Below are 26,813 nucleotides of genomic sequence, written 5' to 3'. Positions count from 1 at the left end.
TATATACTTGGTATGTTTAATTTTGTGTTTATTAATGTGTATAAAATAATATATTTAATTAATGTGTTCTGTCTCCGTTTTAAATTTTTCCTGGTTGCTCCTCACGCAATTGTATAGATATACTTTGCTTTGTATGGTATTGTATGGTTCCCATAAGAATAATTTTATCACAGTGCGGAAAGGTGCAACATTCACACAAAAAATGTAGCAACAGAATATAGAACACTTCGCTTTAAAATCTTTGTCATTGTTTATTAACTTTTACTAAAATGTTTTTTTTTCTTTTTTTTCAAATAAGATTTTCTGTCAACATGGGATTACCTGGGCATGTTGTAACCAATTATGATTTTTTTTGGCTCGTTAGCAGTTAAAATTTCTTCAGAAGAATTTTAAATGTAATGATAGAATAACGATGTCCAACGATAAGGAAATGGAAATATATATATTTAAAAGAGAAAAAAAACGGCCGTGCCATATAATGTAAGCTTGGATGACAAGGACTTTATTTTGGATGAAATAAATGAAAAGTTATCTAAAATAAATTCCTTGTCATCCAACCTTACCTTATACGGCACAGCCATTTTTTTTAAATACTTCAATTTCCTCATCTTTGAATGTCTTATATCGCTTACAATAAATGGTAATATTAAGAGAGCAGACAATGGAACTTCACATGTTCTTTTAACCCTTCGCATGCGATCGTGAAATGAAGACAACACATAATATTCTGAAGAAAACTACTTGGATCACTCAAAACTATTCACTAAAATTGAATTACTTCAGAAACAAGTGAAACTTTAAAGCAGTTAACATATTCCTCAATTCAACCATTCACCTTCTCTCTTGCAATCAGATTCTAATATTGCGGCAACTCTCATTACATTTATGGAAATTATAAAAGATTTATTGGACAAACAAGAAAAAATGGTGGGACAAACAAGTGAGTCTACCAAATATCATCCAAATTACATTCACTCATGATACCACAAATTCTATTTTAATATTTAAAGGAGATACCATTGATAATGCTTCTGAATGGATAAAAGACGAGATAGAATTGCGAGACTAGTTAATTAGTCTGATGATCTCAAACTAACTAATGCTATTTCTCGCCTCGCTCGCAAATGACACGAGGTAAAATTAGCAATGACTGGACTGCAAAGCAGTGATTGACTGGTTAATAAAGCACTGGGTCCGTGTCCAAGAGATAGTGGGTTAGATCCCAGCCGGCCGAAGACTCCCCGTGTAGTAAATGGCGACAGATGTATGTTAAATCTGTCGAGTCGCAAGGTCCTCGATGTTCCCATAAGAAATCATACTTCTGGGGGTACTAATTAGGGAGTTTCCTTGTCTTCTTGAACATTAGTAGCCGTAACAACGACTGATATAAAATATAAAATTAAAAAAAAAATTACTGGACTGCATGGAAAATTGTCCTCTCCGTCAGATTTAAAAGGCGCATTGCAATGCAAACATGTTTAGCTCACCAGAGTGCTCATAAATTGAAAAATAATGAAAGCTAAGTTGATTATATTTCTGATAAGGATGCTCTTCTTGAAAAAAGCTCCGTTTACTATACCACAAGCTCATCGCATTTCTATTATAATTGGTGACATTACAGAATAAAGATGACAGATTACTTTAACTAAGAATTCGATTACTGTCGAAGAATTTAATGACATAGCTGCCACACTTGATGCAATTCGAAGTTCCAATCAAGATATGTCACGCCATTCAACTAACCTTTTTTCAGTACCAAAATCTCAACCACGCAAATATAACCCTGCTACTGATAATGTTCGAGATATTACGTGCTGGCTATGCGGCCGAAAAGTTCATGTCTCTTTTATGTGCAGTTTATCTCCCCTTCAACGAATTTCACCTTCATCTCAATATCCAAATCAACGTTCGAAAATTCCCCAACCAATTGAAAATTAGACTATAGGCCTCACTTAGTTCCATTAATAATGCAATGCACAGTAATGAGCTGAAGAGTGCTGTACACTGGTCATTTACTGAAAATTTTCACCAATATATCTTACTCTTAGTCACGAATTTCTGCTGATAACAGACAACTATACGACTGCATATGTTGCTGCGAAACCATATCTCAATCGGAAATTCACACTCTATTTAGNAAATTCCAAACAAGATATGTCACGCCATTCAACTAACCTTTTTTCATTACCGAAATCTCAGTCGAAAACTCTCCATTCACACTTTGAACAACCACGCAAATATAACTCTGCTACTGATAATGTTCGAGATATTACGTGCTGGCTATGCGGCCAAAAAGTTCATGTCTCTTTAATGTGCAGTTTATCTCCCCGTCAACGAATTTCACCTTCATCTCAATAACGAAATAAACGTTCGAAAATTTCCCAACCAATTGAAAACTAGACTATAGGCCTCACTTAGTTCCATTAATAATGCAATGCACAGAAATGAGCTGAAGAGTGCTCTACACTGGTCATTTACTGAAAATTTTCACCAATATATCTTACTCTTAGTCACGAATTTCTGCTGATAACAGACAACTATACGACTGCATATGTTGCTGCGAAACCATATCTCAATCGGAAATTCACACTCTATTTAGTGGATTTTGCGCAACTTCACTTAACGTCTGTTTATCGGCCTGGAAAATAGAATGTTATTGCCTATCATCGACCAAATCTGCCTTAGAACCATATGTTACATGTCTGCCTTTAATGTTACATTTCGATATAAATATCTACATTTCGCAATGAGCGGGGACGAATGTAAGGTTCGCATAAGTATAATAATATCACAGTGCAGAAAAATGAAACATTCAAACAAACAAAAAATTTAGAAACAGAATATATATAGATATAAAACGCTTCGCTTTAAAATATTTTTCGTAGTTTATTATTGTGTATTAAATATCTTCGTTATTATTATTGTTTATTAAAATCGTTTTTTTTAAATATCTTCTCGCCTCTCAATTATATTTCATCTAAAATAAATTCCTTGTCACCCAACCTTATCTTATACTACATTAATGCAATATTAGATAGCACTATTTTTGCTGATATATTCGTGTGAGCTGACGACGAGATTATATCTTTTCCTTTTTTTCTGTTTTGAAGATTTGAATTTTTAATTTTTTTAAATAAAATTCTGAAATATTTTTTAAGACACTTTATTTTCATAATACTTTTTCTTCTTCGTTCATAAATCTTTATTATATTTTTCCATGCTTTCTGTATATTATTAACTTATATTTGTAAACTATATGCGATATTATTCTGTAAAATACATGCGTTATAAAACTTCTGTTTGATAGAGGGTCTGCTTTTATTTGCGGCTAAAAAGAAATTATTCATTTCCTTTATGCGCGTTAATTCAATCAACATTCCTGCGGATTTCCTTTCATTCGATCGGATATTACCAATTCTGTTTAGGTAACCTAAGGCTAAGAGAAAAAAGAGTGAGATAGACGAATCTGTAAATATTTACTTTCTCTATCTGTGTTCAGAAATCAGGTTTGTGTATGCAAAAAAACTTTTTTTTTCTGAATAAACAGTCTTTTTATTCTGAATAGTTACCATCATTAGAATGGAAATATCCGAAAATTTTCTGATCTTTACATTTTTATGTTTGGCAAAGAATGTAACGTGTGGTCATTATATAGGAATGGTTGTTAATTATAAGATATTTACAGTCTTTGAAAGGTTAGACATATTCATTCTTTTATTTTTTACTATAAAATAGAAAGAATAAAAAGTCAGATACGATATTAAAAACAAATCACTGATAAGACTTCGGCTCTGTTTCCCAAACTGATCAAAACTGGAGCTTTACTTAGGTCCAAATAAGGCTTAGATAACTTATTTTCTGATTAATTATATGTACTACCCTTATTTACTAGCATCTACTAAATGATAAATTTACTAGAAGTCTAAATTTTCGTTTCTTTGATTAAACGTGATACTCTTATTTACAGAGTAAATGAACATGCCAATATATATATATAGCTTTCAATTAATAAGATATGATATTCTATTTTACTATTTTCTCAGAACTGCTANGAATGTAACGTGTGGTCATTATATAGGAATGGTTGTTAATTATAAGATATTTACAGTTTTTGAATGGTTAGACATATTCATTCTTTTAGTTTTTACTGTAAAATGAAAAGAATAAAAAGTCAGATACGATATTAAAAACAAATCACTGATAAGACTTCAGCTCTGTTTCCCAAACTGATCAAAACTGGAGTTTTACTTATGTCCAAATAAGGCTTAGATAACTTCTTTGCTGATTAATTATATATACTACCCTTATTTACTAGCATCTACTAAATGATAAATTTACTTGAAGTCTAAATTTTCGCTTCTTTGATTAAACGTGATACTCTTATTTACAGAGTAAATGAACATGCTAATATATATATATAGCTTTCAATTAATAAGATATGATATTCTATTTTACTATTTTCACAGAATTGCTATTGCTGCACAACTGGAGAAGTTTACGGTGAAGGAATGTTTTCTCTTTCCAAGAGCATTATTTAGTAATAGATAGATAAATTAGTTAATTTATTAAATCATTTAGCTAAATTGATTAGATTGCAGATACATTAGAATTACTTAATATCTTAGACCAGACATCTAATATAAACCAGATATTTTATTTCACTTATTTATTTAAATTTAATGGAAGGACTATTGTAAGACTCAGTATATATTATAGCTAAATATTTCAGCAGTTCATAAAATGACCTTATCCAATATAAATTTAAAATCATCATTAAGTGCGACTAGATAAATAATAATTTAATAAAGTAAACAAAATTTTCTGGTGGAAGAAGATAATTATAATAATTCGCATTCCCAATCAATAGAATAGCGCTCAAATTTCGAATAGTTCAGGGTTTAAAACCCCTATATAACTCAACTAAAAGAGAAGAGTCAAATTATTAAGAATCGATGAAAGGTTTAAGTATATACTTTACGTTAAGGAATTCTATGTGAACATGCTTTGAAGTATATTCATGAACCTTTTAAGAAGACTTTAACCCTAAAAGATAAGCACATAAAAGGAAATGAATAACCCTCATAATTTATCCTATCGTATTCAATTAAATATACCCTATTATGTTCATTTCAGAACATTTTGAATATTAAAATGAGCTTTTTTAATGGCATTTTGTCAATTGTTTTGTCTGAAGTCAATTATACTTGCATTTTCCTAACTATAATTAAAGACTTAATTATCCAATTACGTATTCTACGAAAGTGTTTTTTATCACATCACGTTTTAAGCGATGAAAATTCATTACGTTGCTTTCAGCGTTAAAATTTGTCCAGGACACAGGAACCTAGTTTCGCAAACAGTCTCCTGCTTTCTCAAATTTAACCCAGATTTATATCGAATTTAACACAGAAGATTCATTTAACTATTCGTGAATGTATATTACTTTCTATAAAAAGAAAATTACTCAAATCCGAAATTATACTAGTAAAATAGGTAAGTAACAATGAAATATATTTTAAAGCATATTGTATATAAGACAAAGACAGAGAGTGATAGTACACAAATATGTGTAGATATTTGCTTTTCACCCCGAGCATTTTAGATGACGGTTGCAATTACAATTGAATACTAATAAGTTCTAAATTGTGATTCTGTTGACATAATTCAATGACGCCCTCTAGTGTGTGTTCTGCGTATTTCTTTCCACACCTATTTAAGATATTAACGCACACTGACGAATTTTGAAATGACATAAAAATTGCATCTATGGGAAAAATGATAGCAACCGTAGTTTTAATTTAAATCAACATTTTAATAATTTAACTTCCATTTTATGTGCTGAAATGCACTTTGATTTGGATTTAGATTTTAAAGAAAACTATTTATTGCTAAAATATTAGGATAGACAGAACTATCTTAATTGTGAAAAATAAATGTTATAAATAGATAATTATAATGAAACAAATGCGATGCCAATTTTTTCTAATTAAAAAAAACACAATATTTACAGTAGGTTAAGTTTTGAAAAAAAGGTAAGAAAGGAAAAACTTTCTGCCGTGGATGAGTTCTGCTTCCCTTTAAGCATTTGGAAACAAACAATTGTATTTAAAAAGTCAAAAATGTAAAAACCCAAAGTTTTCTGCTTTTCTGGAATAAACTATTTAATTTATTACATCGTACTTACTGTGCCATTTTTCGCAGCATTTTACGTTTTACAATCGTAATTTTTGGCAGCATTTCCTTATTCTTTAATTTCCAACATTACCATCGTTTGTTTATTCTGCACTGAAAAAAAGAAATTCAAAACTACCAGAATAAAATAAATTTCGCAGTGTTTCTGGTGTCATGGAAACACAAAAAAAGCTCGGTAATTTTTACATCAGTGCTTTGGTAATGATTTTGGTAAAATAATTAAAATATGGTTTTATGATATGATAAAATATAGTAAATGGGGTTATATTTGGTTGTCTTATCATGATACATTAAATAATGGAATAAAAGACATTTATTCGTTCAAATTTACTTTTCAGTTTTGAATATATCGTTAAATGTGTAATAATGACAACTGTAAATTTTAAAACCAGAATTTGTAGTAATGACAAGAAGTTCCGGTTCCATATGAGCAGAAAAATTACCTAATGGTTTAAATAAATTGCACCAAAGAGCCATTACATTATGACCACCCTGCTAATAACATGTAGGACCACCTTTTGCCAGCAAACCTGCTAGCACCCGCCGTGGCATTGATTCCACAAGGTGCTGATAGGTTGTCTGAGGTATNATATACACCGAAGAGCCATTACATTATGACCACCCTGCTAATAACATGTAGGACCACCTTTTGCCAACAAACCTGCTTGCACCCGCCGTGGCATTGATTCCACAAGGTGCTGATAGGTAGTCTGAGGTATCTGGTACCAAGCGCTCACCAACTGGTCCCGCAATTCCCTCATTCTGCGAGGGGGTAGCGTGGCAGGACGAATTTGGTTTTCCAAGTAGGACCAGAAATGCTCTATTGGATTAAGGTCAGGTGAATTTGGGGGCCAAGACATGACTTNGATGACGTAAGCCGAGTGCAGCGCCACTAATTTGCATATTGCAATTTTACTCAGCTACTCTTAGTGGACAACATATGCAAATTTTGCACGGTTTGGCTTACTTTTGAAAGAGTTATCGCTATTTTTGTGATTTTTCCTTAATTTATGATAACCAGTGTATGTTCAAGTAGCTTACAAGACATCGGGGATTGTTCTATGAAGATTATGGATCCTAATGTGACCCGTGAAAACATTGTTCCTGGGCGAGAAACCATAAAAACCTGAGCGAACCCATTGTTAAAGGTGGAGGGTGGTCATAATGTAATGGCTCTTCGATGTATACTTTGGTATTATCAAAAGCATTTTTTTTTGTTTTCTTTTTTTCAAAGCGAAATGTCATAACCAAAAGAAAACGGTAATTTTACCGGATTTTTTTTCTTCCCGTTGAATATTAATTTGCATTGCATGAAATAGAAAATTTAATTTTATAGTTATTGCACAGAATATCAATATACTGATTTTAAATATTTCTGTCAATAGATTTTCAAAACGATTTCTGATGATCTTAAAATTCGAACCGTCGTTTTTACCTGCATTGTTTATATTATTTTTTAAATAATACTTTTAACGCATGGAATATTTTCTTTTCTTTAAGATTAATTTTATTTTCATATAAGTATAAAATAAATATGTATTCCTCTTCAACAAATTTCGATCTCTATATGGAGACAGCGACGTAGAAAATATTATAATATATTCCTATCGCATTTACATATAAATTATCTATTTCCAAATCTTTCAGCTGAAAGCATTTCCAAGTAATTGTTTGCAAGCCCTTTTCCTCAATTACGTCTCAGGAAGTTATTTTCTCCTGTTATTTAAAAAGACATTTTGCTCAGAGTAAATTACTTTTCGCTTGGATTCATAGAATTACATTGTTACTTTTAATAGCAGCGAGATATTGTTTATAATATTCATCCATGATGAATATAGAGATTGTTTTAATTACTTCTTGAAACATTTCAGTCTGATAACAGTTAATTTCTCGCTTAAGATTTTGAACTATTGTTGGTTAAACTATCATATTTTGTTCCAAAGGTTTTGTTAAATGCCTCAGAAATCAGAGAAAGTTAATCATTCTATAAACAAAAGAATAATTTATTTGTTTGAAATTAATTACGGAAAATTTATGCAGACGAAAGCTTTTAGTATAGTTCCAACTAGAAATTGTCCACTGATTTGTTTCCTTATAAGATCAGAGGATATATTTTCCTTTTACTTTCATTATTGAAAGGAATTTGTTAAAATAAATAGTTTTTTTTTAAAAAATTATATTTATTTTTTGTTGTGTTTAGACATGAAGTTAGTGTAAAATGCAAAAGCATTGCATGTGCGCTACCAAGACAAGTTTGAAATTTTTAATATATTTATGCCCTAAAAATTTTAACTGGTAAGTTATACTTGATTAGAAACTTCATTCGCTTCAAAAATACATAAATAGGAAATAACAGTCTACACGTATCGAGCCCTCAAAAAGAAACGCCAAATTTAAAGATTTGCCAGACGTGAAAAAAAAAATTTTTTCTTGTTTTTTTCATTTGTTTCTTGTCATTCAAGTCTGGTTAGTCTTCAAAATGCGTGCCTTTTTTGAACACTTGAAACCAGTTGATTTATTTTTATCAAGAAGGCTTATATTTCTTTACTTTTTTCTAAAAGAATAACCTCTTCAATAGTTACGCACTGGGAAATTGTTTTTTGGCATTTATGCAAGCATTTGACATTGCCTAATTCAGCTTTAGGAATTTAAACGCTTACTTACTGCTGCTAGTGATGCTTGACTTAGATGATGTACTGGTAACCACGGCTTGTAATCCTAGACACTCTGGGACACCTATATTCAAAGGTAAAATAATTTAAGATCCAAACATAAAAAAAATTTGTCATAGGAATTCGTTTATTCAAAGATAATTCCAAGCACAAAAAAAAGCTTTTAGTAAATATTTGTTATTTTTTATTATTTTTAATAATGGTAGAAAAATTTTGGATTGTAATGTATAAAATTTTTTGTATCATTTTAAAGAAGACGATAAAGAAGTCAGATATTTAAAACTCGATTTCTCAGGAACGAGTCAACCGATTATGCTCAAATTTCGTATATTGCCGTGTAAATTTATATTCTTCTTCATCAAGTTAAAATTTGCATATCTTACTACTCAAAATGTTTTGGGCGATTATTAAATAAAATAACAAAAAATTAAGTTTTGCCTGGAATGATGTTTAGATAAACCAATTTTATAATTGTGTGCAAACATTTTTCAATTCGCTTAAAAAGTTCTCGAGGTACAGCGAAATACGCAAAAAGAAAAATTAGCATTAAGGGGTTCGAACTTTGGAGAACTCTATTAGAAAGTGAAAATATACTTTCCCTATATTTTCCAGATTGCGAGGACCCCCCCCCCCAATAATTTGGAGGTCAGAAATTCGAATCCATTGTAAAAATGAATCCATTGAATGTTTATTCAGGGAAAATGCGTTTTTGTGTCCGATTTCGTAGCTTAAAATATCGTTTTCACGTCTTCACTTATTAACTAGCATATTAGAATTCACCCTCTTGAGCCATTAAGATTGAGTTTTAAAATGTGATGAACCAATAATTAGATCAAAAATTATTCAAGGTAGTCCATTTTCTTCCGCACTGTACATGTACATTTTAATAGTTCTCCTGTTTGTGAAAAAATGGCCTTTATAGGCAATTATTTTTAAAATAAAAGAAACACAACAGATATTTTGAAGTATTTTTTTTTAAATTATAACTATATATATGAATATATTAATATTCAATTTAAAGGGTTTATATTGTAGCAAGCATTGTTTTTTACAATAATACGTTTAAGAATTATTGTTAGCAATGATATCTCTGAAGACAGATATTTCTTTTTATAATTAAATAGTAAAATACATATAAATATAATTTATAATAAAATAAATATAATTTATAATTAAAAACTATCATTACACTTTCAACAACAAAAAATCAAAAAGTGTTTAAAAAATTATGTTTCTTATGTTTAGCTTTCGCATAATTTAAAGCAAATTTCATTACTTTATTCATGAAGTAAGTAACTTATTATTATTTTCTTTCTATTGGAAAGTAATTTTAAAATAGACAAATTTTCTGTCAAATTAAGCATAAATTTAAAATTCCATAGTCAAATGTATCTATAAGTATCAATATTCTTTTATTTATTCATTATTGAGTATTTTTGAAACTAATTTTTAATTAAGTAAACAATTTTCAACAAGTAAGTGCTCAACATATATCTACTAAATCAGCGTAATTAATAATTTATTTATTATAAACTTAGAGTTTGAAATGCAAATTTAATAAATTTGATACTCCTGAAAACTAACATTTGAAAGGAAACATTTTTAGTAAACTTTGAAGATTTATTCTTTAATAAACTTATCAAATATAGCCAAATTAATTAAATTCGTTGCGTGAAAGAAATAAGAGTAAAATATCAAACTAATCCGCCAGGGAGGGAAAATTCGCAGACGTGAAACAAAATTTTATGCTAAATTTAATTTTATTATTTGACTTCTCATCTTTTCTCTCAAGACAATCATGCATTTGGTTTTTAATAAAACAAGAATTCTACACAAAGAATATGCATTATTTAACTTAATATGCTTATTATTAAAGGAAGAGACAATGCTAACTAGTACATATTTCAAATTTGTAATTTCCATGTAATAAAACGAATTTACAGTCTCTCATTTTGGCGAAGAATTGTAATCTTTTAATCAAACAGAAAATATTCTTGACAAATAATTACTTTACATAGATCTTCGTAAAACTTTGGTTGTTTTGGTATGAAATGTTCATTATTTTGGACACTATGACGTCATTTATTTCTTGTCCTACGCAAAGGAAAGATCATTTGTAAAAATTTCATAATCAACATTAACGAAATGCGTTTCATTTTTGATGAAAACCTTCTTGAGTAATACTCCGAACAAACATTTAGTCAAATGAAAGAAATTGCTATTGTCATTTTTTTGAAAATACGAATTTCATCAAAATCGTTGGATTAAGTCCGTGAAAACACGAGTGTTAAAAAGTTATGCGAAAGGTCACGGGAAGTGCTTGAATTTCAAAACTTGAACTGCATGCAAATAGTGTTATTTAGTTTTCTCAATGCTTTTCATTTATATTAAGTACAAATTCGAGTGATAATAGAAATAATTTCAAAAATAAATTTAGATTATTTTGATAAGAGATTATTAAAACGATTTAAAATAAAATTTAAAATTTAAAATAATAGATTAAAACAAGATTTGTTGTTGTTGTTGTTAATTTACGTCGCACTAGAGCTGCACAATGGGCTATTGGCGACGGTCTGGAAAACATCCCGAAGGATGATCCGAAGACATGTCATCACAATTTTGATCCTCTGCGCTTCGGTAGCCCGACGACCTGCACGCGAAGTCGAGCACTTTACGGTAGCACAATTTAACGAGGACCAATACCGCACACCCTCGGTCCCTACGCAGACTGATCCAAGTGGTCATCAACCCGCACACTGACCGTAGCCAGTGATGCTTGACTTCGGTGATCTGCTGGGAACGGTGTCTTAACGATCAGTCCACTGCGGGACAAAACAAGATTTAAAATAAGAGATTAAAACAAGATTTAAAATGAGAGATTATTAAAAAAATTACAAAGTAAACACGCTGCAAATTCTATATCTAATAAATAAGTGCTTGCACTTCAAACAAAATGCGTTCATACGGATATGTAATAGAGTTTTTTTCACATGTTGGTCATTACTTTTAAATTAATTGTCATCGTTCGCAGTAATTAAATATTTGTATTTAGTCATTTATTTGCATAAAACATCCTTTCTCCTCTTACACTCAGTTCTTACACTTCTCAGTAAAAGCTTAATCTCTAGTTGTTGTTTAGAAAGATTTCTTTTTAGCTTTATTGTTAAATCCCTTAAAACAAAACAAATTCTTGTTTCTAGGCCTGTGAGGGGATTTAGTTGTTGTAAGCAAATGGTTCCACAGTATCTATTGCAGAAATTTTCAAGACAGAAAAAATTGCCATTTGCCCATATCAGTTTTTCCTTCAGCCATTAAACAATTTGCTGAAAGTGATTTAAAATAATTCGAAACTTAAAACAATTTGTGAGCAAAAGTAGTTATGCTGTTACACTGTTGCACTCAATTTCTAATAGATCCATTCCGTTAGAACAAAAAAAATCTCACACGTGTAGAAGCGTGGAGTGTGTTTAGCACCTATTTCCATAAAATATACTTATTTTATGAGTACAAGGTGTCCCGTAAATGCTTTTACAAACTTCAAGAGAAAGTAGGGCACATGATAAAGATTAAGAATTACCTAGGAAACCATGATTGGTGAGGTCGTCTTACGCTGCTAGGGGCGCTTTTACATGGACATGTTGCTCGTGTGCCTTTGAAATTGCAATTAAAATATTTTAAAATTAAAAGGTTAGGTTAATTTTATGTTACATTAGTTATTCTCAAGATTTCCATTATAAGAGTCTCATGAATGCTGTTTTATCGTAATTGATTAATGATTAACCGAGCTTGTCCAGTTAGTAGTATTAAATTACGAAATTAAATTACGTCCATTGAATTACGAAAAGAAACTAATACTGTACCTATTTGAAAGCAGTTTTCGATAGTAATTAGTAGATAACAAAAAAAGGGGTTATTGCTTCTTAACACTGATTCTAATTGATAATATAAAACAAAACAAAAATTAACCATTATGAGTGATGAGTCCTCAGCCTTCAGTAGAATTTAAACCGATTAAACTTACTGGTCAAGCGAGACCTCTAACGTTTATAACAATTGCATGACAGAGATGAAAGTCTTTAAATCAGATTAACATATCTGAAGAACCATCTTACTGACCCGAGGTAAGTGAGGAAAAAGCTTATTCCAATATTTGAGAATTCATTCTTCGTCAATTATCTGAAAGTGCATGAAATATATTAAAGTTCTACAGTTCGTCAAATATCTGAAAGTTTGGTAAATATCGAGATAATGCTTTGCCAAATGTTTGAAAGCCCGCCGAATATATTTAATTTCATGCTTCCTAAAATATCTGATTTGTTAAACATAATAAAGTTCATGTTTCGTCAAATGTCGAAAAGTCCGCTAAATATATTAAAGTTTATGCCTTGACAAATATCTGAAAATCCACAAAATTTGCTAAACTTCACATATTGTTAAACATTTTATAATATTGAGGCAAAATGGTATTAAGGACAAATGAAACGCCACTCAATGATTGCTGAATCGTCAGAAATGAATGACTAACTTAAGATAGTGTCTTTTTACTTTAAATTTTTACTATTTTTGTGTTAAATTTTAAGACTGTTGTTCTTAATATTTACCGTTAATATGCATATCTAGCTTAAATATACGTTGGTTTAATAATGAAACGAAATGAACAGATTTAACTTTTTCTCTCTTTTTAATTCGAAGAGTTAAATCGATTTCATCTGCGAAACTATAGTGATTAGGTCGTTCTAAGAAAAAGAAATTACGCAATCTAACAGCAATGCAATTAAAATCATTTTATAATGTGACAGTTTTATAGATGTGCATGATAATTTACTTAATGAATGAAATGGATAAGGTTTCTTTAAATTGCACGACCTTTTGTTATTCTCTAAATCTTTAAAGAGTTCAAATGCAATTATCTTAAATTGCTTTTTACCAAGCATTTGTTTCAAATCACTTTCCAAAGAAATATTCTTTAATTTCTTTAGCTCCTTTTTCAGTACAATTGTTTCTCCAAATAAAATTAAAACAAAGATTTTTATTTCTTCTTATAAATATAAAATTATTTGTACAATGTACTTTAAATGTCTGAATATTATTAGAATAATATACATGTGATTTGAAAATAATTTAAAGTAAATATCTAAATAAATCAAAGCTCACTATAAATTACACATATTTCAATATTTTAAAACGAGTGTATAAAATATCCACATATCTTCATAGGTCAAACCTTAAAAAGTCATAGTTTCCATTTTTGTGTGTTTTACATATAGAGACATGATGTTCAGGCATTAAAAGTTATAAAAAAAAAAGGCTTTTAAAATTTTTTTAGGGGAACAGAGAAAAGGTCAAAAATCTTTAAATGGAACTACTTCTTTTTAAAGCTTATTCAAATCATTCGCTTTAATTTAAACTCAGTCATTTTTAGATGCAAATTATTATTTAAAAATATATAATATAAAAAATATGTGTGTTGGCAAAATAGTACTTCATCAGGGGACACACTGCCTGCCAACACAGAGGAGCCTTTCTGTTGTCACTGACAACAGAAAAGCTCATGTGTGTTGGCAAGCAGTGTGTCCCTGATGAAGTGCTGTCTTGCCAACACACATATTTGTCATATTTAATTTTTTTTCATTGCTTTTTCCTGCTTTGTTTTTATCTGAATATCTAAATTAAAATATACGTTATAAGATATTTGTAGATTTTTTTTTATTTTGTTCCCACAAAGCAGATTATTTTTAAAAATTTCAATGTAATAATTATTTTTTATAAGGTAAAATTATTTTATTTTTTTCATTGATGAAAACTAAATGTCATAAAGCATTCAAAAATATATTGAAAAAATTAATTTCTCTACAAGAATTAATATTTAATTTATATATTATTTGTCTTAAATATTTTTGTTTTAGCAAATTGTGAGCCAATTTTGCCAAATATTACAAATAGTATTACGATTTCGATCATGCATATAATTTCAAGTGTTAATACCGACAGTCCTGACGTCATTAGTATTGACATTATAATGATTTCAACAGTGCGGAGATTTGGCTCACGGATATAAATATTAGTGTTGATATCATTATACCATCTTGATGTCATACGGGCATAAATAGCCTTGATATCATGTAGACATACGTATATGGATATCACGTTAATATCCGTAGGCTGATTCTTCGTTCCGTAACCAATTATTTAAATATTCGCTATATTTTGAGTAGTATTTTGTTCTAGAAAGGCAATAACTAACAATTAATATTTTAATAGAGTAATATGTCTACATAAAATAATAAATTAACAATATTATGATAAATATCAGTGGATTCATTTTTGTTTTACATTTTCCAAAAGAAATAATTTTAAATAAATAGAACTTTCAGTTAAAATATAAACATGTGTTTCATTTTCATATCGTTATTTATGAAAAAACAAATTGATTCACCATTGATTCATTGACAAATTATTTCACCAAAACTATTACAAGCTATATCCAGCAATATTTTTGTACCTTTAAAAAATAATGTTATTAAACATTATTTATTTATTTTTCAGATCATTGAACAAGTTTACAAATGACCTAGCCCCAACCAAGCTAAATTAGTATTAAAAGTTGTAAGAGAAAGTATAGGATTCGTAATTGAATTCTCGGAATTTTTCCGACCGTGTAATCAAGAAATGTTGTTCCCGTCAATAAAAAATGTTGCTGAAGTATCAGATTTTTTTTGCTCCGAAAATAATATAAAAAATAAGTTATTACTTATAATTTATTTAATTTTATTTACTTTGTAAAAATTACGGTAAAGAAAATAACAATTTATCCTAAATACAACATACATTTATAATAGAATTTAATCTAGTAAAGGTTTTTCTTATGAAAAATTGCTTAATATTAGCGTTATGTTATGATTTATGAAAATAAAAGAAATATTACTTATAATTTATTTAATGTTTTATACCTTTCAAAATTAATGTATTGAAAATAACAATTTACACTAAATATAAATTACATATTTTCTGAAATTTGATCATGTAAAAGGATTTTTTTTTTTAAAAATTGTTTAAAAATGTAAGCGTCATGTCATAATTTCAGAAAAGTAATTTTAAAAGGAGTGATTTAAAAATTTACATAAGGTATTTTTTTAACAAACAATGCATATTATATCAATACAATTACTAGTTTTAACTTATTTAATAACCGACCCGTGACCAATGTTTGGTCCGTATATCAGTGTTCTTCAACGTTCAATGAACTTTCTATTCTTGCAATTTTAAACCGAACCCAGAAGACAAGGAAATTCTTGAATCAAGCATTAGAATAACCTAGCGTTCTTGGAGCACTATTTTATGAAACTAACCGTCATTTACGTCACGTAGAGAGGAAAACCACTCATGGTTAGTGCGCCTGGAAAGGGATTCTCCCCTCTGATGTTTTAGATTATTATCTTATTTAATCCTTTTCTCAGAAAATAAAAATCAGTAATTTGATCAGTTATCTTTTAATACTGATCAATTAATATATTCTGTAACTAATAACTGATCAATAAATTTACGCTAGATTTATGCCCGCATACGTAAGGTAGAAAATGCTCTCGTTATTTTTTGATCCTATGCACTTTTTATTGTTGATGTGGCTTTACAATGTTAAAAACATGCTTATCATAGCTGTTAAATGTTGTTTTCTATCTTCGAATTAACAGATGCACCAAGAAGAAAGCCAACAAAAAATGAAGTTAGATGATTCGTTATTACAAAATGTTAAACTGAATCGTGTTATTTTATTACAATTGGTTAGTTTAATGAAATATATTTAAAAAAAATATTCGTTTTAGTAGTCTAACTGTAATATGTCCAGAAAGAGCTTAATATTTTTTCCTCATCTATAACTATAAAATAATTTTAATTCTATTAAACAATTTAGTTGGAAGATTGTATTACTTAATATTGCACTACGTTAGTGTTTGCAGCAAATGGATTTTTGCAAAATCTCGTATGGTCATTCACATTATATTTTTGATTTCACAATATATTCGTGTTGATATTTTTTCACAGGCGTATGCGTATTTCACAGCAATTACTTCAAATTTTACGTACGAAGCGTGTGGAAAGTTAAGTAAAAGTATCCACGTTTTGTGTCAATTTATTCTTAGCTATTTCTTATTAATTTACCAGGTGAATTCTTAGCAAAAAGACAGTTAATTAAATGATGCAATTCATCATCATAAGTTATTTAAATGAGGCAAATTATGATTATTTTAAGATATTATCATATAATTGAGGTGGGAGCATTAAAAATATCATTAAAGAGCATACTTTTTTTAAGCAACAAAAAATAATAGTAGTATCGCTTTCATTTCACCCAAAAACATGCTGGAAAAACGAAAAAAAAGGCTCTTTATAAGAGAAATAATAAATGAAACAGCCTTTCATCTCATTGGAGAGAATAGAAGAATGCGAATAGATTTCAAAATGTGCCTCATAAATATTCATGTAAAAGTCTTAGATTTTTGACGTGTTAAGATATCGAGAGTTTTCTCGAGTTTACGTGATTTATGTCTCAAAGAGTATCGATGTTTCTTAGCGAAATAAAAGACTGCTTTAAAAATTATAAATTCAACAACATATCAAATAGAGAGTAATCTTTACCTATGTTTGCATGCATGCATAAAATGTCTCAGCGCACATAATTGAATTTCCTGTTTTTGTAAAAGCCGTGCAATCATACTGCTATATTAAATGATTTATTTATTCAATTAATAGTCAGTGATTTTTTTATTGCTGATCAAATATGACAAACAGAGGATGTTTAAAAATTGCTCTTAGGGGTAAAATTTAATTTAATAATAATTAAGAATGCACCACAACCTATGGCAGGTAATGTCATTTAATCAACGCAACCAATCACTTGATTATAGTCTTGATTTCTTTCTTTAAGTATCCATCAAACATATTGTATATCACGGATACGGATATTACCCTAACGAATAATGTTAACATTTAATTAATTCTTCCAACGTCATCAATGTCTTCATATGTCGCTAGATGGTGCTTTATACGAGTACACAGAACCATCACGCTCACTAGTATGTGCAGTCATGATTTCGTTCTTTAAGTAGCCCTCAAACCCATCGTATATCACGGTTTCGGATATTGTTACTTTAACGGATATTGTTACTATTTAATCAATGTAACCAATGTCATCAATGATCCTTTTGCGAGCCATGTCTTTATTTCTTTCGGAGAGTAGCCCTCGATCGCATCGTATATCACGGATAAGAATAATATTACTTTCAAGGATAATGTTACCATTTAATCAATATAGCCAATGTCACTAATGCCATTAGATAAAACTTTGCACGAAAAACGCAGGATCTTCGTGTCATTCTGCAAGTAGCCCTCAAACGTATTGTATAATACGGATAATATTACCTTAGCGGATAATGTTACCATTAATCAATGTAACCAATGTCATGAATGCAACCTAATGTCATTAAAAGTGCTTTGCACGAGAAAAGTAAGATCTTTATGCTCACTTGTATGTAGTCTTCATTTCATTCTGTAAGTAACCATCAAACGTATTGTATAACACGGATACGTATAGTACTGCTATAACGGATTATATTAACATTTGATGAATACATTCAATATTATCAAAGTCATCATCTGTCACTAGAGGGTGTTTTACAAGAGGATGTCGGAGCTCCATTCTCACTTGTACACTACATTAACTTTTTTCTGTAATTACTCCTTTATATCACGATCCTAAAAAAGTTTTTTAATGGATCTTGAGGCAAAATTCGTCGTTGTTGTTGCGTCAAAGTGAAAAAAAAGGTCCTGTGCATCTGGCTATGTCAGGAAACTAATGATTCGCCTGCGTGACGCAGAAATTGTGTTTTATAGAGTTAATTTCGAAAATCTGGTGTAATTTTTTGAATTATATTTATCTGTCCGTTTGTTCTCAGAATCCCTGATTTCAGATCTTCTACCAACACTTTTCCCATGACCTACATCTCCTCAATTTTTATAGTTACATATTTGAGACACTTTATTTCCGCTTTGTAACTAAGCTATTAAGGAAACTGATGCATTGGTTTATTCATTTAATAAAGAATGACGTGAACTTATGTCTGCAAGATATAGAGCAAGGTATATTCGAAGAGCATCGAACAAATGAGTTTCGTATTTAAAAAGACAAATGGTTCATTACGATAACAATGAAGCAGTAACGGTGCTTAAATGCTCACAATTTTCACATAAAAGAACGGAAAATGATTCTCTTAAATGAAAAATGTACACACAAAAAAAATTTTTTGCTGTAAAATAAACCCTAATATAATACCCTAATATAAGATACTGTAAAATAAACCCTATCGAATTACAAGTATTTTTCTATTAACAACCGTAAACCCAAATAAATAGATAGATGATTTGCAACTTATTTTTAAAAAACAAATTTTAAAAAAAAACAATTTTGTGTCTTACATGCAAATATTTCTATTTTTGAAGTCAAAATACTTAAAAGTAAAACTCAGAAAATGTATTAGACGAATCATTTAATATGTATGATATTAGACATATTTCCGTTGATCTGGAATATAATCGAGGTATAAAGAAATAGAAAACTCTGTTTTTAAAAGAAAATTGGAATCAGTATTCATTTTTAATACTTTTTGTGATTTGATTAAAATTGCACTTAAATAAATAAAAAGAATTCAATTTTGAAGTGAATAACGACTACAACGTATAATCTTCGATTCAGGTAACAAACAAATTAGAATAGAAATTTTCTCAGTGTAATTCAGCGTTTAAATTTATTTAAAGAATTAATTGCGAAAACTCAATTATAAATGAAAGGTTCCAAAATATAACTTTGTTACATCTATACATTTTATCCTAGTCCCATGCAATTCCAATTTAATGTATCTCTGAATAATAAAATTAGGATCTGGAAATATCATATTTAACATTCTCATCTGCACATGAATAAACTTGGTTCTTAACTATATTGCTTAGGTAAATTATTCAAATGTGCTTACTGCAACTTCGCTTGGGAATAGCAGCACTCAAAATTGTATTTAATTAAGATATTTGTTTTATTATTTATCTAAAAATAAGGTCTATAGTTTAAGAAATCATTCTTCAACGTTCTTAGAGTTATTATGTTACGTCCTTAGAGTTACCTATAAATTGAAAGCTGAATATTACGCTAAAACTAAGGGTTTCACAAATGAACTCGTATGCTACCACTATGGAAAATGAAAAAAAATATTTTTATGGTTAAAATAATAGATGCATATTAAATTATTGCAAAACGAAATGTTTTTCTAATAATTGGAATTCTTAAATTGTATTTTTAGTTTTGTTTACATTTGTCTTAAAGAAAAACCTTTTAAATGTATTAATGTATAGGCTTTTTGATGGCAAGGACTCAATTGAACGGCACCTTGTATCATCAATTTTTATCTTGTTTTGTAAAGCTAGTAACATTTAAAATAGCAATAATGTAAGCAATACCATGCTATACAAAGTTACTCCACTTCTTAGGGTATTTTTGGCTACCACGCTTTTGAATTTTTACTGAACGGGAAAGTGAGCACCATATATCAATACAGTTAAACAACATATATTAATTATTTAATCCCAGACCAAAATCTAGAAATTAATTCTTCTCCCTAACTTAAGTACACGAAATACCTATTCGAAGTTTAAAATTGGCCTAAGAAACCTAAGTTGAAGATATATGTATACCAGTTGGTAGGAGATATTCCCCCAGTTGGTGATGTAGTGATAATCAATTTTACATTTTTAAATATTTTTATATTTGACTGGTTGATTGATGGTCAAAGTAATTTAACATTTCATATAGGCATAAAATAATAAAATAGGAATTAGTGAGATGCATTGGAATTGGGGGCATTCTATAGAGATTTTTGATATTTTAAATACATCAATATATTTATAACTTATTAAACGTAATAATTTTTAATGAAGAATCGATAAATCTCAAGGTATTGCTTATGGAAGAAATTACTTTGCGGTAGAAATTACTTGTTGGCAAAATGGGCTGTCAGTGAAATTATCTTTTTGCCGGAGAATTATTTTATCTGTGTTCTTAGCATATATTAAATTGCCGTCAAAAAAGTTACACCGATAAAGTAATTATCGTAATATGAGCCAATCTACCCTCCCCCAAAAAAAATTTTTCAAGGCGTTTAAATGCTTATCTGAATATAGAGTTAGTTTTAATTTTTTAAGTGTCAAATGGCTTTTTCATATGTTTAATAAAATGTACATTTACAGTGAGAAGTTGAAAATATCGGAAGAGGAAAGGTTTTGACTTTCAGATTGCTATGCATGCCGTAGCCATTATGCAAGATTTGAAGTAGGAAGACTTTTACTTAAATTATACTTTAAATAAAATATATTTCCAATTCCTAACTAGGAAAAATACCATTTAAATAATCAGTTGTGAAGTTAAAATTATTACACCATATGTATAGGTGATAAATATGTATCATTCAAATGCATGAAAATACCATTATTTTAAAAATTTAAATGTGTATGGTAATATATGTTTTCGCTTACCTTCATATATCTTTCAGATAAAAAGTTTATAATTTAATATAAATATTTACTGATTACTATTTTATTGATTACTATTTACTGATTATTATATTACTGATTACTATTTACTATTTTATCCTCCATATACATATTTTAATTATCTATTCTTAAAGCAAACATGTACAATCCCTTTTAAATTAGCATCATTTCTTCCAAAATCTATAAGTTTATATAACGTAAACACATTTTGCGAAAATTACTTTGAATTTATAACGCTAAATATGTTCAAAAGATATTTGTGCAGGTTTCAATTTATCGATTGCAATTATTAGTGTTTTCTTTTGATTTTAGAGAAGCCTTCCATGTTCACAATTCTAAACGAATAAAATTTAAGTAAATGCATCCGAATTTCTTATAATTTCCCTTTTTTCATCATTACATTATTTGTAGCATTTAAAAACGTCAAGCCTTCGATATCTCAATTTCAGTTTGTTCCATTTATGGATTAGAATCTGCAAAAATCAATTTTTAAGCTCACAAGAACCGATATTCAGTTGAAGAGCACAATGGATGGTTAACTGTATAAAACTAAGCACCTACCGTACCAGTGGACAGTTACAGTTTTAAGAATCTTATTATTATTTTCATTCAGTCACCCATCTATAGTCGAATACGTCTACTGATTTGAATTTGAGGAGCATAGTTTACAATGCATGTAACTCAAGAAAAAATAAAAAATAAAAATAACGAAAGGAAAAGAAGAAGAGAGTAAATTTGGCGTAGGTTCCGTTTTATCGATTTCAATGAGATACCTGCAAGTGACGCAGTATTGGAATCTCGATGCTGATGAATTAATAAAACGGGGCATTTGTTAACGTTAACAACTGTTTTTTCCATTCTATTTCGAGTAAGCCAAACTCGCCATGCATCTAATGTCGTAAGAGACCCAATTAATATTATTTCAAAAAGATTTAAATTATTTCGCTATATATTTCTTACTTACATAACGAAGCTACGAAATCATGTAGAGCATAAACAAACTTATTATGCATCAAATTTGCCAGTCACATCACTCTAAAAAAAAGAATAAAGGAACTGATTGCCTTGACTAACTTTTGATCAAGTGATCGGATCGTTACGTTCTAGGACTCAATCTTAATGGTTCGAGCAGTAGGTGACCTCAATTATATTAATTATTTAGTACAGACGATATTTTAAGTGTATCGAAATCAGATATAAGAAAACGCACATTCTCTGAACAAACATGTTTCTTTTTTTTCCAACGGATTCGAATTATTGACCCCAAAATTTTGGAGGTAGCTGCAATCTGAGAAATATGGTCCCCACCCATAGTTTGATCAGGTCCCAAAGTTGTGACCTCATAAAGTTAATTTTATTTTTTGCGTATTTCTCCATATCTTGAGAGCTCTTTAAACGAATTGAAAACTTTTTGCATAGAATTATAAAATTAATTTATCCAAAGATCCATGCAAAAGAAAAAAAAATTCCGACAAGTTCTTTATTTTCGACTCTATCAAAATCTCTAAGCAATGATTCATGTGCTATTTGGACACATATAAAAAATTTTAAGTAATGTTTCATAGAACGAAAGCTTAAAGGAAATACATTTTGTAAGTGATTCGCTTTCAACGCAATATGAAAATAAAACAAATTTTAATCTTTTAATTTTTTTTATTTCCTCTAATTTTGCCTAACTTGTCATCCGTACATTTTACAGGAGTGGGCTATGGAAAGGGTGAACCAGATGGTGTTGGGGTAGTTGTCAAACGTTCTGCTAAGAAAAGTGTAGCTTTTGGTGGAGACATACCAAACGGGAAAACTTTCATTTCTGTTGTTGAAAAATAATGTAATATAATAACTAAAGAAATTAAGATTTCAGATATAGAAGCAGTCGATGGATTCATTGAAGGAAAGAAAATCACACTCTTCAAGTGGTCTATGAATGTGCACCAAGTCTTTTGGTAAAAAGATTTAACAAGCCTCTTCTTTCGTAAATTGAGCAGTAACTGCCTTAGTAGTATTAAATGTGATTTTCATAATGATTCGCTCAAAGACTCAAATTTTCATACTACAATACCAACTCTTAATTTCGCTAATGAATCATATTCAACAGAGCATGAACCTATTAAAGCTGATTCTGAAACAATTAAAGTTAATAGTTGGGTGGCTGTTCAATTCGAAAATGAATGGTGAACTAATTTTTAATTCAAAGTAAAACTTATTTTAAATACTGAAATCCGAAAAATTTCTAACAGTATCACTTTCATTGTAGAGGAACTTGCTGAAATCGTTAATTAAGATATTGAAGTTACCTTTATTATTCCTGCTGACAAGCAGACTGCTGATCACTTTAAATGGCCCGAGAAAAAAGTTTGAGGCAAAATTTCTAAGAATAACATCATTTGAAAAATGTCTGCTCTTTACCCGATATCTTTGAGGCATTTTGTTTCTTCTGAAAGCTTCAAGATTGATGAAATTTTGCAACAATTATTTGTTTTAACTGTTTCTTTATTCGAGTTGTAATGTAGTAAAATTAAAAACTACCTCATTGTGTGTGTTACTCTCTCACTTTCATTATATTTAACTAATTTGTTCAAATCGTTCACAATAATTATGTTTGGAATTTATTTACATAAAAAGTTAAAATAAACTATTCAACTTTGCCTCTTTTAAGTTTATTAAGTTGAGTTACTACCAGCTTAAAATGACTGTTTTTTTGCCCTTAAAACTAATACATCATTTTCCTGGCATTCAAAATTTGGTAATTTTTTTTCCCTTTCTTTTTTTGTTTTCTTTTTCTTGAGAAAAATCAATAAATTACACTGTTGTCCGTAAGATATTAATAAAGGAAACTAAATAAATATACACAAATATTACACAAGAAGATTTTAAACTTGAAGACATGTTTTTTTTTTAATTGTCATGTTTCCAAAGAATCACCTAAATATTGCATGAAACAGGAAAAAAATTCTATATGTTATTTTAGCAACCTTCTACGTCCCTTTTATATGGCCAGCATTTTAGCCGATACTTAGATATCCAGTAAACCTTGAATAAGATATATCGTCGAATACCGAATTACACAGAACATAAAATTACACTGAAATTAAATAACAGTTATTTTAAACTGTCACGCCATGGCTTCTTCTTTAAAAAGAATACTTTCTTGAACTCAGATTAAGTATAGTCTTAATGCAATCACATGCGCTTTTATAAATAACACGGCATCATTATTCCAGGGTCTGAGCAGTAATTTAAAATTTTCTCGTTCACCAAATCGCAATTAAATTTCAGTTCATTGAACTAGAAATCGCATCAAGGAGTTTTCTTGGCTCTAGCGAAGTTATTCATCTCATTACATGCGACCATACAAAAAAACATTTTTTGGAGATAAAGCAGAAACATTAATAATTATGTAACCGAAAACCTGTTTTCTTACAATTAAATAAAACACGCGGCTAATTTTTCTTCTGTAAATGTGCAACAGAATTTATAATTTGTTTAAAATGAGAATTTAAAACTAAGCTATTGTTGGCATATGTAAGAAAAAAAATTTATTGTTAAATTTATCCTTATGTTAACTGTCAAGTNGCCTTTTTTAAGTTTATTAAGTTGGGTTACTACCAGCTTAAAATAACTGTTTTTTTGCCCTTAAAACTAATACATCATGATCCTGGCATTCAAAATTTGGTAATTTTTTTCCCTTTCTTTTTTTGTTTTCTTTTTCTTGAGAAATATCAATAAATTACCCTGTTGTCCGTAAGATATTAATAAAGGAAACTAAATAAATATACACAAATATTACAGATTATTTTGAAGATTTTAAACTTGAAGACATGTTTTTTTTCGAATTGTCATGTTTCCAAAGAATCACCTATATATTGCATGAAACAGGAAAAAAAATTCTATATGTTATTTTAGCAACCTTCTATGCCCCTTTTATATGGCCAGCATTTTAGCCGATACTTAGATATCCAGTAAACCTTGAATAAGATATATCGTCGAATACCGAATTACACAGAACATAAAATTACACTGAAATTAAATAACAGTTATTTTAAACTGTCACGCCATGGCTTCTTCTTTAAAAAGAATACTTTCTTGAACTCAGAATAAGTATAGTCTTAATGCAATCACATGCGCTTTTATAAATAACACGGCATCATTATTCCAGGGTCTGAGCAGTAATTTAAAATTTTCTCGTTCACCAAATCGCAATTAAATTTCAGTTCATTGAACTAGAAATCGCATCAAGGAGTTTTCTTGGCTCTAGCGAAGTTATTCATCTCATTACATGCGACCATACAAAAAAACATTTTTTGGAGATAAAGCAGAAACATTAATAATTATGTAACCGAAAACCTGTTTTCTTACAATTAAATAAAACACGCGGCTAATTTTTCTTCTGTAAATGTGCAACAGAATTTATAATTTGTTTAAAATGAGAATTTAAAACTAAGCTATTGTTGGCATATGTAAGAAAAAAAAATTATTGTTAAATTTATCCTTATGTTAACTGTCAAGTATATTTGTTTTTCAATTTTTTCAAAAACTTCGTTATTTTAATGGATGGCCAAATTGAAGGGCAAAACCACCTCCTCTTGACATTTGGGCTCAAGATTCCTATCATAAGTGAGTTAAACAGACATCACTCATAATATGAAGAGATTCATTATTTGATTATATTTAATTACAGAAATCAAGCCCAACAAATGAAATCGAGCTACGTATTTGAACCTGGATCACCTCACTAGGAGGCGAACATTCTAAATATATATATATATATATATATATATAGAGAGAGAGAGAGAGAGAGAGAGACCGAAGACCCATTATGACCACCCTCCATCTATAACAGTGGTCTCGCCCAGGTTTTCATGCTTTCTCGCCCAGGAACAATGCTTTCATGGGGCACATTAGAACCCATAATCCTTATAGAACAATCCCTGACGTCTGTAAGCTACTTGAACATAGTTGCAGACCAGGTTCACCCATTCATGGCAATAGTTTTTCCTGCGGGGGATGGTGTTTACCAACAGGATAATGCACCATGTCATAAGGGTCGAATCGTTGAGCAGCATTCCAGTGACTTTCAAGTCATGCCTTGACCCCCAAATTCACCTGACCTTAATCCAATAGAGCATTTGTGATCCTACTTTGAAGACCAAATTCGTGCTGCCACGCTACCCCCTCGCAATGTGAGGGAATTGCAGGACCAGTTGGTGAGCGCTTGGTACCAGATACCTCAGACTACCTATAAGCATCCTTGCGGAATCAATGCCACGGCGGATGTTAGCAGTTTTGAGGGCTAAAGGTGGTCCTATATGTTATTAACAGGGTGGTCATAATGTAATGACTCTTCGATGCATATAT

At 29.6% G+C, this 26,813-nt stretch overlaps 1 long non-coding RNA gene across 1 annotated transcript in view; it reads right to left on the bottom strand.

Moving 5' to 3' along the window:
• Positions 1-26,813, bottom strand: part of LOC107446623 (uncharacterized) — a 58,850-nt gene that overhangs the window by 21,948 nt on the left and 10,089 nt on the right. The window contains exons 2-3 of the long non-coding RNA XR_006225893.2: positions 8,857-8,928; positions 6,185-6,285 (exon numbers count right to left, since the gene is read on the bottom strand). This is a non-coding gene — a long non-coding RNA (uncharacterized lncRNA). The remainder of the gene's footprint in view (positions 1-6,184; positions 6,286-8,856; positions 8,929-26,813) is intronic.

The sequence above is a fragment of the Parasteatoda tepidariorum genome, chromosome 2 (genome assembly GCF_043381705.1).
Source record: "Parasteatoda tepidariorum isolate YZ-2023 chromosome 2, CAS_Ptep_4.0, whole genome shotgun sequence".
Taxonomy (NCBI): Eukaryota; Metazoa; Arthropoda; class Arachnida; order Araneae; family Theridiidae; genus Parasteatoda; species Parasteatoda tepidariorum.
This window is presented reverse-complemented; position numbering and strand designations above follow the sequence as displayed.